Genomic DNA, 14,001 nt, shown 5'->3' with positions numbered 1-14,001 from the left:
GTGCTCTCAGGGAACAGTATGGCCTGCCTGGATCACAAACCTAGTTTGTCCAAGAGGCAAAGATGCCTTGATTGACAGCTTCATCAAGAGGGAAAATGGATGTCCCCCAAGGACAAGTGAGGTGCTAGAACAGGAAATAGAGGTTGGACATTCACCGCAGCCCCTAGGAGATTCAAGTCCTGGAGTACCTAGCTGCATATAAGACCTCATATAGTTGATCTTTGAACAATAATTATTCAAACCAACATTCCTTACAGTGTGGCTTTCCTTACCAGCAACACTCCTCTGGCTATGATTTCCACCTGCCCCTTCTTTCTCCATCTCCTTCCTGGGCTTAAACATACAGACAAGTTTTCGGACACTACAGCAGAATATGCTGTTGTCCTCTCTCTGGCCAATCTTCCTCCTTCCTCCAAATTAGAGTTTCAAATCCCCAAATTCAGCCTGGGACATTGATGGATAGAGCATCTGAGCTCCATACTTCTCTTACCTAGTTCATTTGATTAGTGGAGACAGCTGCAATAGAAAATTCAGACCCCAAAGTGTGTGTTGAGCCTGGATGATTCCATTTGGCTGAATCCCCAGACAGGAGGACTGGAGAGCTATCAAATACCCACTTTCCTTTGTGCTGGGCACATGCAGCCGGCTGAGTCCTAATGCCTTTGTAGTAAATAACCTCACACAATTCACTGTTATCCCAGACTACGATTGTCCTTTGTGCATCCCAGTCATCACTTAATTGTGTGCAAAAGGAAATGTCAAGATCTTTCCCTTTTAAACTCAATCATGGAGAAAAAGTTGTGGAGCAAAAGGGTGATAGGTAAATAAGACTCTTAAACAGGAGTCATTTTGCAAAGAGATGTATTTCTGCAAAGATACATGTAAATAATTTGGGAATTGTTTTGTTTGGTGGTGTTAAATTAACTAATACTCATTTTCCCATTGGCTAATGAGCTCAGAATTGCTTCACTGCTGCCTAAGCTTCAGCCTTTCGAAGTTTGATAATGTGGCAGTAAAGTGTTCTGGCTTTTGAAGCAGCCAGCCGGAGAGTTTGAATTCAACTCCACTTTTTACTAGGTACATCTCCTTGAGCCCATTACTTACTGTTTTCAAATCCCATTTTCTATATGTGTAAAAGAGAGTTTGTCTTGGTCTTAGTGAACAATGCATAACAACACACAGTACTTGGCACAAAGTAAATATCCAGTGAATTTTAGCAGTTATTATTACTTTTAGCTCTTCTTTAAATTTCTGTGCTCTCTAGCTACACTCAACACTACTTGAAAACAATTCTTTTAAAAAAATTTTATTGTAAAATTAGTAAATGTTTATTGTAGAAAATTTGGAAAATATAGAGAAAGAAGAAAAACACAAATAATGATCCTTAATCCACTTCTGAGAGATAATCATTCCTAACACTCTCATGTTATTCATGCATATAGATGCCTTTTTGGTACTCAGTTCTTCCAACTACTAAAATAACTGTTAATTAAAGGAACCATGCTCATACAGGTGAATTTTTTTTTTAATTTTTTGTTAAAAAAATTTTTTTTTGTTGAGATATAATTAAAATACCATAAAACTCACCCTCTCATAATATTCAGTGGTTTTTAGTACGTTTGCAAAGTAGTGAGACAATCATCAGTATCAAATTTCAGAAAATTTCATCATCCCCCCCAAAACCCCATACCTATTAGTAGTCATTCCCTATTCTTTACTCCCCCAGCTCTTGGCAACCACTGGTCTATCCTCTGTCTATAAGGATTTCTCTATTCTAGACATGTCATGTAAATGGAATCATACAATATATGGCCTTTTGTGTCTGGCTTCTTTCACTTACCATAATGTTTTCAAGGTTTATCCATGTTGTAACATGTATCAGAACTTCATTTTTTTTATGGCTGAAAAATATTCCATTTTATGGCTACAACACAATTTGTCCATTTATTAGTTGATGGGCATTTAGATTGATTTCACTTTTTTTTAAATAAATTCATATATATTTGATTAAGAGGCATCACATCTGTGTTGGTTTTTTTGGGTTTTTTTGTTTTTTTTAGATGTTGGGGGTAGGAGTTTATTAATTAATTAATTTATTTTTGCTGTGTGGGGTCTTCGTTTCTGTGCGAGGGCTTTCTCTAGTTGTGGCAAGCAGGGGCCACTCTTCATCGCGGTGCGTGGGCCTCTTACTATCGCGGCCTCTCTTGTTGCGGAGCACAGGCTCCAGACGTGCAGGCTCAGTAGTTGTGGCTCATGGGCCTAGTTGCTCAGTGGCATGTGGGATCCTCCTAGACCAGGGCTCAAACCCGTGTCCCCTGCACTAGCAGGCAGACTCTCAACCACTGTGCCACCAGGGAAGCCCTGATTTCACTTTTTGATTATTATGAACAATGCTGTTATGAACATTCATGTACAGATTTTTTTGTGGCCAAATGTGGTGAATCCTTTTGAAAAGTAAAAACTTTTCAAAAATCTAGTAGATCTCTAAAATGCTTCCCATAAATGGCATTATGGGTTGAATTGTGTCCACCAAAAAGAAGTTGAAGTCCTAACCCCTAGTCCTGGTAAGTGTGACCTTGGAAATCGGGTCTTGGCAGACGATCAAGTTAAGACGACTGTGTTCTTATTAAAGGGGAAATTTGGACACAGAGATACGCACACAGGGAGAAGGCCAAGATGAAGGTAGAGATCAAGGTGAAGCTTCTCCAAACCAAGGAATGCCAAAGATCGACAGCAGAGCACCCGAAGCTCAGAGAGATGCCTGGAACAGATTCTGTCACAGCCTTCAGAAGGAACCAACCCTGCTGACACCCTGATCTAGGACTTCTTGCTTCCAGAACTGGAAGACGATAAAATTCTGTTGTTTAAACCACCCAGTCTGTAGTGCTTTGTTACAGCAGCCCTAGGAAACTAATGCACACTGGAATGAGTAACCTTGGCATCTAAACTAGAGATCAATGATCTGAGGTTACTGGATACCTGCTTTGGCATCTATTTCTCTTCCCTTCGTCACCATGGATATTTTTTAGGGATTTTTGGTTTGCATTTTCTGTTTGTTTGTTTTTTGACTTTTTTAGCTCTTTACCATTCTGCTTTTTGTTCTGTAGGCCTAATTCTATCCACTGAGCCCTTAAAGTTCCTTTGAGCTTAAAACATTTGCACAGCACTTTGGGAGATTAGCTATTGTTCAATATAACTGAAAGCATTTAACTTGTTCCTACTTAATATGTCAGATAATTTTTCCAGGTTTTTTTTTTTTTTTTTTTTTTTTGCAGTACGTGGGCCTCTCACTGCTGTGGCCTCTCCCGTTGCGGAGCACAGGCTCCGGACGCGCAGGCTCAGCGGCCATGGCTCATGGGCCCAGTCGCTCCGCGGCATGTGGGATCTTCCCGGACCGGGGCACGAACCCGTGTCCCCTGCATCGGCAGGCGTACTCTCAATCACTGCGCCACCAGGGAAGCCCAATTTTTCCAGTTTTGGTGTTCAGTGACACAGGCTACTTATGAGTATACAGTAGACATAAAAGGTATCCTTGATCCCAAGGTGTTCCTGGATTCAATGGGAGACCGACTCTTAGAGAAAACTTGCCTCCAGAAAATGTGTAAGAAGAAAATATTTGTCAAAGATATATATTTTTTCTAAATCTGATGCTTAAGAAATGCTGATCCAATGGGAAAATAATTCTGGGGGCCTGGTGCAGGCTCCTTACTAGAAAACCAAGTGGAAAATCCATAAAAGAGAGAATGGGGGGAGATTCAGACAGAGTGGGGACTATGAGTAAAGCAAGAGAATTGGAATGATCTAATTATTATATATTTTGAAGAGCAATAGAAGAACAGAAAAATCAATTATGGGATTCTGTCCAGCAGAATTCATAAATGAAGCAGAGCTACATGTAGTGACATGGACAAATCTCCAAAATAGGAAGTTGTTTAAAGATACTAATATAGGGCTTCCCTGGTGGCACAGTGGTTGAGAGTCCGCCTGCCGATGCAGGGGACACGGGTTCGTGCCCAGGTCCGGGAGGATCCCACATGCCGCGGAGCGGCTAGGCCCGTGAGCCATGGCCGCTGAGCCTGCACGTCTGGAGCCTGTGCTCTGCAACAGGAGAGGCCACAACAGTGAGAGGCCCAGGTACTGCAAAAAAAAAAAAAAAGATACTAATATAGCAAAAAAATTAAAAAAGTTTTTTAATGGGCATGGGTAATATAAGCCTAACTTTAGCAGACCAGTTACTTCTGGGAGAATGTGAATAGCAGAAAAAATAAGACTGAATTTGGAAGCCCCTGGAAAGTGTTAAGCTAACAAGCCCTTACTCTGTTAAGTCAATTTATATACATTATCACCAAATCATCCCAATAGTCTCAAGAGGTAGATAATTTTATCATCTCCGTTTTTAAAAGTGAAGAAACTGAGGCACAGAGAGAGTCAGTACGTTTCCATGGTCTCACTCCAGAGTCTGTGCTCTTCAAATCTGCACGCTAGAGCCTTTTACAAATGTTAGAAATACTAAATTGCTGGGGATATTATCATTACAAAAGAACAGAGCAGTTTCAGTTCTTCTGCTAGAAACTCCTCTAAAAGAGCAGGCAGCTTCTCTAGGAGGATCAGTTGCCCCCTCGAACCTCAAATATTACACTTGGCTTAGAGGACAGCTAAGCTCTTCCATAAAGCTGGGAGAGGAGGGGTAAATGGCAGCATTTAGCTTTTGTGACTGAACTGTGCAGGCGTTGGAACCCTTCCACCCACTTGAAAAACGGTCGCCCATCTGACATTAATAGAAAAAGACCATTAAAAAGCTTTATGCTATTCTGTTCTCCTGGTTCTGGTCCCTCTTTGCCTTTGTTGCTGCTGGCATTTTATAAATTATGGATGCGCCTAGGTGCTGCTGTTCCCCCTGCTTCCTCTGTACAGCCGCTTGCTCCCCGCGCCGGCATCGCATCCTTCCTCTGAGCAAAGGACCGAGCGGCCCAGACCCCACACCCGTGTAATTAGCGCGCCTCACACAGCTCGGGTGTCAGGACTGCTTCCACTCACTGCCAGCCTTCCGCCAGCCCCTGTCACTCACGCGGAAGTCAGCTAGGCGGCGGCAAGGCCCTCCGCGCAGGCCCTGGCGGCGGGGAGGGGATGCTCAAGGTGGAAACTTGGCGTTCCCTGCCGCTAGCTGGCGTCTGGGGACAGCTCTGGAGTTTGGCAGCTGCCTCCGACAATGTGGAAAGGAGGGACGTTAATATCTGCCCCTTGACTGGCCCCAGAGGAAGCTGAGGAGGGAGTAGATGGAAAGTGGGTGGAAAACTCCTAAGAAGCCCACAGCTGGGATGCATTTGGGGGAACAACCAGACCCGTGTTTCCAGAAATACGCTGCTGGCAAAATACGCAGTGTCGATGGTAAGGAGAGTATTGGGGTGATAACACTTATTTTCATGGATCTGTATTTATTTTAAAGTTGATAGAGTTAGGGATAGAAATAGAGACAGAGACAGAGAAGAAATAGAGACAGAGATACAGATAGAAACGGAGATGTAGCTCACTCATCAAACCCATGCTCACAATTTCATTAATATTGTTGTTAAAGCAGATATACTCCAGCGTTCAACTTTAAAGAAATATTAAATTACACACAGTTGATATGCAAAGAGGGCAAAGATGATAAAGGACACACAAATGACAGAGAACTGCAAGAGAACCAGCGATTCTTAATAGTTTGGAGGGTCATGCATCCCTATAAGAATTTGATGAAAAAAAATTTTTAAGAATTTGATTAAAGCAAAGGACGTGCTTGCACCTCCACAACACAAATACAAATACTCACAAATTTAGGGTGCAAAGGCAAGGTTCTTGCAGGTGCCCTGAAGGCCCTTTCTTGACCACAAGGGATATACGTGGACCCCAGACTGAGACCCTCTGAGCTATACTGTGAGGTCCTCCAAGGCAGGAATTGGGCGTTTTTCCTTACTGTATCCCAGGTGCATCGGAAATGCTCAGAAATAGTTGCTCAAGAAATCCATGAGCTGTAGTTCAAATCCTCTTCTTTTTTTCCCCCAGAAGAGCCCAGAAAGATCACTGGATTTGTCCATAATCACAAAACTAAGGCAAAAACCTATGTCTCCTGATTCCCAGCTACTCCACTAAATGTTCCCATCTCCCACTCACCTCTATCCCCTAACTCTTTAACCACCCCTACTACTTCTGCCTGCATCACCTCCCAAGAATCCGTTATTTTAGGACTCCAGAGATGGACAAAATATAGAAGGAGAGAAGGAAAGTCAGGATAGGTGCAAAGAGGATGTCAGGTTTGGCCCTGGGCCCTCCCTCCTGACACTTCTACCCCACCTTCCTCCCAAGCACCTGTGGTCAATAAAGGAGATACAGAGAGGGCGGTGAGCCCAGGACCACCCTCTGTGCCGTTTGTTAGTGATGGCATGGAAGAAAGAGACAGGTATATAGATTTAATTTCCTTGGAATGTTCTACCTAAGTCCTTTCCCGGTTGGTTATGAGTTGTACAAAGTTTACATAAGAGACCCATTAATGATCCATCTCTGGGGTTAATGTTTAATTACACAGGTTTTTTTAAATGAATACTATTATGGGGGAGAGTGCTTCAGTGCTTGTCTCTTTCCTCTGGGATGCAGTATTCAGATACAGAATTCTAAGCCCCTCATGGTCCCCATGGAAACGCTTGCCACTGGTGACTCCATGCCAGTCACAGGGGGCAGCAAAAGCCTAGAGAAAACCCTAGATGTAGGAGACTTAAAGAGCTCTCTAATCTCCTTTAAGGGTTCAGCCAGAGACCATCTGGCTGACTACATACATCCAGTGTCAGGGACACCACTATTCCAAAGGGAGTCTATCCAATGTTTGGACCATTCTGATGGTGCCAGAGACCTTCTGTAGATTAACATCAAATTACGAACTTCTAGTGGTCTTAATTCACCGATGTGTGGCCAAAGAAACCAAGTCTAACTCTTCTTTTAAGTGGGTTTCTAACTATCATCATTATTTGAGCACACCTGTAGGTAGGTACTATGCTAAGCAATTTACATACACATCTCATTTAATCCACTCACAACCATGTGACATGGGTATCATTAGTGTCCTCATCTTTCAGATGACCTGAACAAGGCCATCAGTAAACACTGGAATGGGATTCCAACAAATCCAGGTGTGTCTGACTCAATACCCCATGCTTTTTACCATCGTGCCACACAGCCTCTCACTGCTTCCCGCTCAAGAACCCCTGAGATACTTGAAGTAAGCTCTCGTGTTCCCCATCCCCTCCTGACTCTCTGAGGCTTCTCTTTCTAGGTGAAAATCCTCAGTCTCTTCAGCCCAAAGTGAATGGTTTCTGACTCCCCCTCACTGGGGGGCCAACGCTGATGATTCTCCTGTACCCACTCTCCACTTGGTCTACGCCCCACTTCAAGGTGGGTGTCCACAACCCAGCCCAGCACTCCTGCTGGCTAGTTCATTCAGAATACCATGGGCCTTATACTCCCCACAGGCAGTGCAGACATTGCAGTGTGAGATGAAATTTCTGTTGGTTCATATTTCATGTTAAGGCTTGACTCAAACCCACATGTGTTTTGTTGCATAAAATTTTCTTTTGTTAAACCATGTTTTCCAGTCCTTTGCCTCTGCAATTGTTTGGAACTATGTATACATTTTTAATGTGCACTTCTCACTATTTCAATTACGTTCTTACATCTGGTCCATCAGTCCAACCTCTTGAGATATTTCAGAACTTGATATTCATTGAATTTTTTCTCATCTCCCAACTCTGTGCTATTTCGAAACACGATAAGCCTGCCTTTCAGGTTTCTAAGTTTTTCATAAACATTAAACAGCAGCGAGGAGAGACCCTTGAAGCTGAACATGTGTGGATACTGCAGGGGCTTTGCGTGCCCTGCCCACGCCTTCCGTGCACCTGATTTCAGTGCAGCGGTGGATAGCGCAGCACACATGGTCAGCATCTAGTTCTCCCTCTGGTGTCTCTCTGCTACTCTACTTCCAGGCTTTCTCCAAGGCCAAGGGTGGCCGCTTAGCCCTGGCACAGCGGAGCCTGGAAGTTGGGAGGGAGTTGAAGTTTCCAAGAGCAATCCTCAGTCAATGGTGCATAGATGTCAGTGGATAAATGCCCAGCTTCCCATCTTTCAGAGGGACCGTTCAGCTGAAGCACAGATCCCGTGGTTCCTCAGAGGACTGCGAGGGAGGCTGAGCTCCAGTTGCTCCAGTGATAACCAGCTCACAAGTGCACGCTGTGTGTATTAACTTTTCTTCATTGTGTCTCACTTTCCTCATTCTTTCAGTCAGTTTTCCGGGGATCACCTCCCATAGAAAATATCTGCTCCTAAGTTTGTGTCTCGGCTTTCAGGAAACGTATAAACTGAGGCAAGTATGAAGCTGGGGCGAGTAAAGAGATAGAAGGTGGATCATTTTTGTTTGATTCAGGACTTTCGAAAATATTTTATGCTTAAATTCATTAAGAAAAAATATATTTACAAAATAGAGAAACTTTCGAACTAGAGAACTGAAGGGGAAACTCTAGCCATAATACCACCACCTTAATAAAATTACTAGCCAGAATTTTTATATGCTATATTTTTTAATTAATTAATCTTTTAAATACATTCATTTTATTAGTTAGAACTTCTTGCATTGATAGTAGGGTAAGCTTTCTCTAATTTGCAAATTACAGGAATCTTAATCCATCTATTTTCTTTTCTTTTTTTTTTCTGGTCCCATGCACTTTTTTTTTTTCCTCAGTTTTTTTGAGAAATAATTGACATATATAGCACTGTATAAGTTTAAGGTGTCCAGCAAAATGATTTGATATACTGTATTTCTTTTCAGTCTTTTTCTAGGCAAATTTTAATATCAAGAGAATTATACTCTATACGTCACTGCATATCTTACCTTTTTTTTTTTTTTAGTTAAGAAGAGGAGTTATTTAGAGAGATACACATTCTATAGACAGAATGCAGTCCGTCTCAAAAGGCGAGAGCGGCCCCAGGGCATGGGGTCATCTCAGAAATTAAGAGAAGCCGAGGCAGAAACACACTCCACAGGGTGTGGGCCATCTCAGAAGGCGAGACGCCCATATCTTACATTTTTAAGTTAATGTTTCCTTATTCTTTCAATGTTATCAAATAGTCCAAAAACAATTACTTTGGATCACACTATTTAATAATTATTTCTTTATCCATCTCCCCAGGGGTCCTTGACCTCTTGGGGGCTGTGCCTGTGTCTTATTTATCTTTTTCTTCCTAGCACTAGCTCAGTGCCTGGCACACGTTTAAATGTCCATTAAAGCTCATTAAATTGAGTGAACACACCATAGCTTATTTTGGCATTTGCGTATGGCTACACGTGAATTGGTTCCAAATTTTCAAGATCTTCATTCATGCTGTTGTGAACATATGGTAGTTAGAACACCTTGGATTTTCCATCACCCTTTCTCTCCCTGCATCTATATTAGCCTCATTCATATAATGAACTTTGATAATCCATTTCATGTGAAAAGTGGTGGAGCAAACAACTCAGAACATGTTACCTATTTCATTGGTTCTGCAGCTCACAAGCAGGAGCAGTTCAACTTGGATAAACAAACCAAGCAGGTAACCCTAAACTTGCCATCCTTATTGGAAATTTCCATGAGGGTTACTCCATGTTAAGTAGTACTCCACCGGTTCCCAGAGAGGACACATTTCTATTTCTTCCATTGATCACAGAACTGAGAATGTCCAATTATTTTTTATATCAAATAAGTTTTTTTTTTACATCTTTATTGGAGTATAATTGCTTTACAATGTTGTGTTAATTTCTGCTGTATAAGAAAGTGAATCAGCTCTATGTATATATATATATCCCCATATCCCCTCTCTCTTGCATCTCCCTCCCACCCACCCTCCCTATCCCACCCCTCTAGGTGGTCACAAAGCCCCGAGCTGAGCTCCCTGTGCTATGCGGCTGCTTCCCACTAGCTATCTATTTTACATTTGGTAGTGTATATATGTCAGTGTTACTCTCTCACTTCGTTCCAGCTTACCCTTCCCCCTCCCCGTGTCCTCAAGTCCATTCTCTATGTCTTCATCTTTATTCCTGTCCTGCCCCTAGGTTCATGAGAACCATTTTTTTTTAGATTCCATGTATACATGTTAGCATACAGTTATTTGTTTTTCTCTTTCTGACTTACTTCACTCTGTATGACAGACTCTAGGTCCATCCACCTCACTACAAATAACTCAATTTCGTTTCTTTTTATGGCTGACTAATGTTCCATTGTATATATGTGTCACATCTTCTTTATCCAGAAAATGTCCAATTTACCTGCTGACATCACCTAGTTTTATAAACATTATGCCTAGTTTTATAAACACTAATAATTCAATAATAGTAATAGTAGATCAAATTTATTTTTCATCTCTAATATGCCAGATATTTTATATATGTTGTCAATCACATATAACTATCACAGTACAACTCTCTTCCTATTATTATCCCTATTGAATAAATGAAGAAATCAGGGGTCAGAGATTACACAAAATGGTAATTGCCTGGGGTTACACAGAAGAATAGAGAATTAAAAGTATAATTTCATTTTATAGAATAAAAAATTTTTTATCAAGAGTTAAATGTTAACTGTCAGAACTAGTTTTGTGAATAGGTGTAAAAGCCACCTGCTTCAATGGTATAACCTGAGGGATATTAAAATATTGTCCTGACCCCAGAGCTTCACCTAGCACTTTCTCCTGCCAGTGGGCCTGGAGATGCCATCATGAACTTACTTTTTGACTACGGCATTGCCTGAAGACAGTCCTTGTGAAAGAGAACCAGAACTGCCCTAGTTGGGCCAGTATATTAAGACATTTGCACCCGTTGTCATGTCAACCCCAGTTAGATTGTCAGGTTAGCGAGCCCTGTGGTTCTCAACTCTGGCTGCACATTATAATTATTATCTTTGGAGAGCTTTAAAATATACTGCTGCCCAGACCTCAGCTGTCCCCCTTGAGATTCAGATTCACCTGAGCTACAGTGAGGCACAAGCAGTCTTGAGAATCCCTGAGCCAACTGGCCACTTTATAAAACCCTGAAAAAAATGAGATGTAGAACAAGTAACGCTGGTTGAGAATATCTATTATGATACCAAGTAAAAAGGCAACCCTCAAGTTCAATATGTAAGTGGAAAATACCAAACAACAAAACAGGGTTTGGAAGACATTAAAGATAAATTTTCTCTGTGTTTGCCATAGACCAACCTATTTTGTTAGAGCTTTGTCTTGGAATTCTCAGTACTTTCTTCCATCTTTTACCTAATTATGTATAGTTTCCTTGATGACTAGTGGGGTCTTAGGCTCCACGCTTAGTACAGGCTTCAAAGGCCTGGGCTAGTTATGAAATAGGAACAGTACTGACCGGGGATGAAACAAAGATGAAGCAAATAATTCATTCTACTCAGGTCTCACCATGACAGGGGCAAGCAGAGAATTAGGAATTTGGCCTGAAGCAACAGGATGGGAACTTAGAGTCCAGAAGGGGGAGTGGGGGTGTGAAGGGGCTGAATGGAGAACTGGAGGAATGGCCTGGAAAGTTTCCCTGAAGCACTGACATATAGACAAGGAGGGCTATTATAGGCACCTGTGCTCTGACCTCAGGTAGCGAGGGAACCATTGGTTACCCTGAGGACACTAAGCTCGTAGAGAATTCTCCTATCCTTGCAGGAAGTTCAGCCCGACATCTGAAGAAAGAATCATTCCCTTTGATTATCTTTAGAAGATGAAGCATTGTATCCCACTGAAGGAGTAGTGCTAGAAATAATTAATTTATTGATTGTCTACTTTTTTTTTTTGCGGTACACGGGCCTCTCGCTGTTGTGGCCTCTCCCGTTGCGGAGCACAGGCTCCGGACGCGCAGGCTCAGCGGCCATGGCTCATGGGCCCAGCCACTCCGCAGCATGTGGGATCTTCCCGGACCGGGGCACGAACCCGTGTCCCCTGCATCGGCAGGCGGACTCTCAACCACTGCGCCACCAGGGAAGCCCCCATGATCGTCTACTTTTTGCTAGTGTTCAAACTATTTCATTATCTTATTTAATCCTCACAATAACTCTGTGACATAGTTACTATTATTATTTTCTGGTCTGGATATGGTTCAGTTGTTACTTGGCATCAATTTCCATCTTCTTCTTTTTTCTTTTGGCCACACCATGCGGCATGTGGGATCCTAGTTCCCCAACCAGGGGCCAGACCCTCGCCCCCTGCATTGGAAGTGTGGAGTCTTAACCACTGGACCACCAGGGAAGTCTCAATCTCCATCTTCTTTAAGGTAGCTTCCTGTTTTGGAGAGGCTAGAAAGCTAATAATTCATTTCCAGGCTCCCTTGTAGGACTCTAGATGTGAGATAGATTTCATGAAGTAGATATGCTCAGGCAAGATTTAGAAGGCAGAAATAAAGTGAAGGGAAATTTCCTGCTATTATGCTGTTTTCAGCTGGCAAGAAAAAGTATGGAGACACTAAGGTCTCATCTCCAGCTTCCGTAGGCAGTTGTAGTGGTAGTGGCAGCTGTCCACATTGATCTAGTGTCCACATTGGACATTGCATTGGCACTGGAGGCTTTCCTGATTCCTGGAGAGCAGCAAGATGATATGTTCTGGACCTCAGTTGTTCCAGTGAGCTGCCAATTACTCACTGTCAAGATTGTGACAAAGGTCATAGCTCCCATAATATTCTGAGAGTCATCCCTACATGTCCAACCTACAGCCCATGCCTTCTGCCCTTCCAACAATTTTGTAAGTACTGCATTCCCAGTAATAAATCTCTGTGTTTCAAAATTCTTAGGGTGATTTCTGATTCCTACACTGAACCTTTTTTATGGATAATGAAATTGAGTCTTAAGAGAGTATAAATATAATAGATATAAATAGATCTCCAAGATTGCACAGCTTAGGAAAAAATAGAGCCAGAATTCTATACTTCATTCGACAAAAAGTATTCCAGAATTTAGAAGAACAAGAGTGAAGTATTCACGGGCTGTATTTCTAGTAGATTTGACAAAGCCAAGTTCTGCAAAGCCAAGTTCACGTATCCTCTCTACCCACTTTTAAACCTATGAGTTGCACTTGTGACTGCGGTAAGTGCTTAACTTAATTGGTTTGTATCCACGCCGGGACCTCTGGGATGCCACTTACATAACTCATCCATAGGAGTCTGTCTTGCCAATAAACACTTGCAGAGGCTCTCACTCAATAGCCACATAAATCACAGAGCTCTGTTCTCTATAACTAGCTACTTGCCTACCCTAATTCTTGGGGTTCAGAGGAACTAATGGCAAAGGAATAATAGTAGCTGACACACAGTAAGCACTTACCACGTGCCAAGCATTGTTCTGCTACTTTACATTATTTTCTGGTATAATCCTCACAACAACCCTGGGAGGTAAGCACAACGATTGACCTGCATCTTAAAGATCAGGACACCGAGGGCTTCCCTGGTGGCGCAGTGGTTGAGAGTCCGCCTGCCGATGCAGGGGACACGGGTTCATGCCCCGGTCTGGGAAGATCCCACATGCCGCGGAGCGGCTAGGCCTGTGAGCCTGCGCGTCCGGAGCCTGCGCGTCCGGAGCCTGCGAGTCCAGAGCCTGTGCTCCGCAACCGGAGAGGCCACAACAGTGAGAGGCCCGCGTACCACAAAAAAAAAAAAAGATCAGGACACTGAGACCCACAGAGCTGAAGTCACTCTCCCATGGTCATGTGGCCAGGGAGTAGCAGAGCCTAGATACCAACCCAAGCACTCTCTTATTTATCATGCTATTCTGCCTCCCAGTCATACTAAGCATGCTTTGTTTTAATTTTGTGCACCATGGTAAACGGCATGAAATCCTCCCTGTAGTAAGGTCAGAAACAAACAAACAAATCATGAGTGATGGCATCCTTTGGAATCAGCCCTCCTCCTCCTTGCCTCATCCCACCTCAGTCCTGTCAGGGTGCAGCCTCTCCCACGTGCTG

The sequence above is a fragment of the Globicephala melas genome, chromosome 3, assembly GCF_963455315.2.
Source record: "Globicephala melas chromosome 3, mGloMel1.2, whole genome shotgun sequence".
Taxonomy (NCBI): domain Eukaryota; kingdom Metazoa; phylum Chordata; class Mammalia; order Artiodactyla; family Delphinidae; genus Globicephala; species Globicephala melas.
This window is presented reverse-complemented; position numbering follows the sequence as displayed.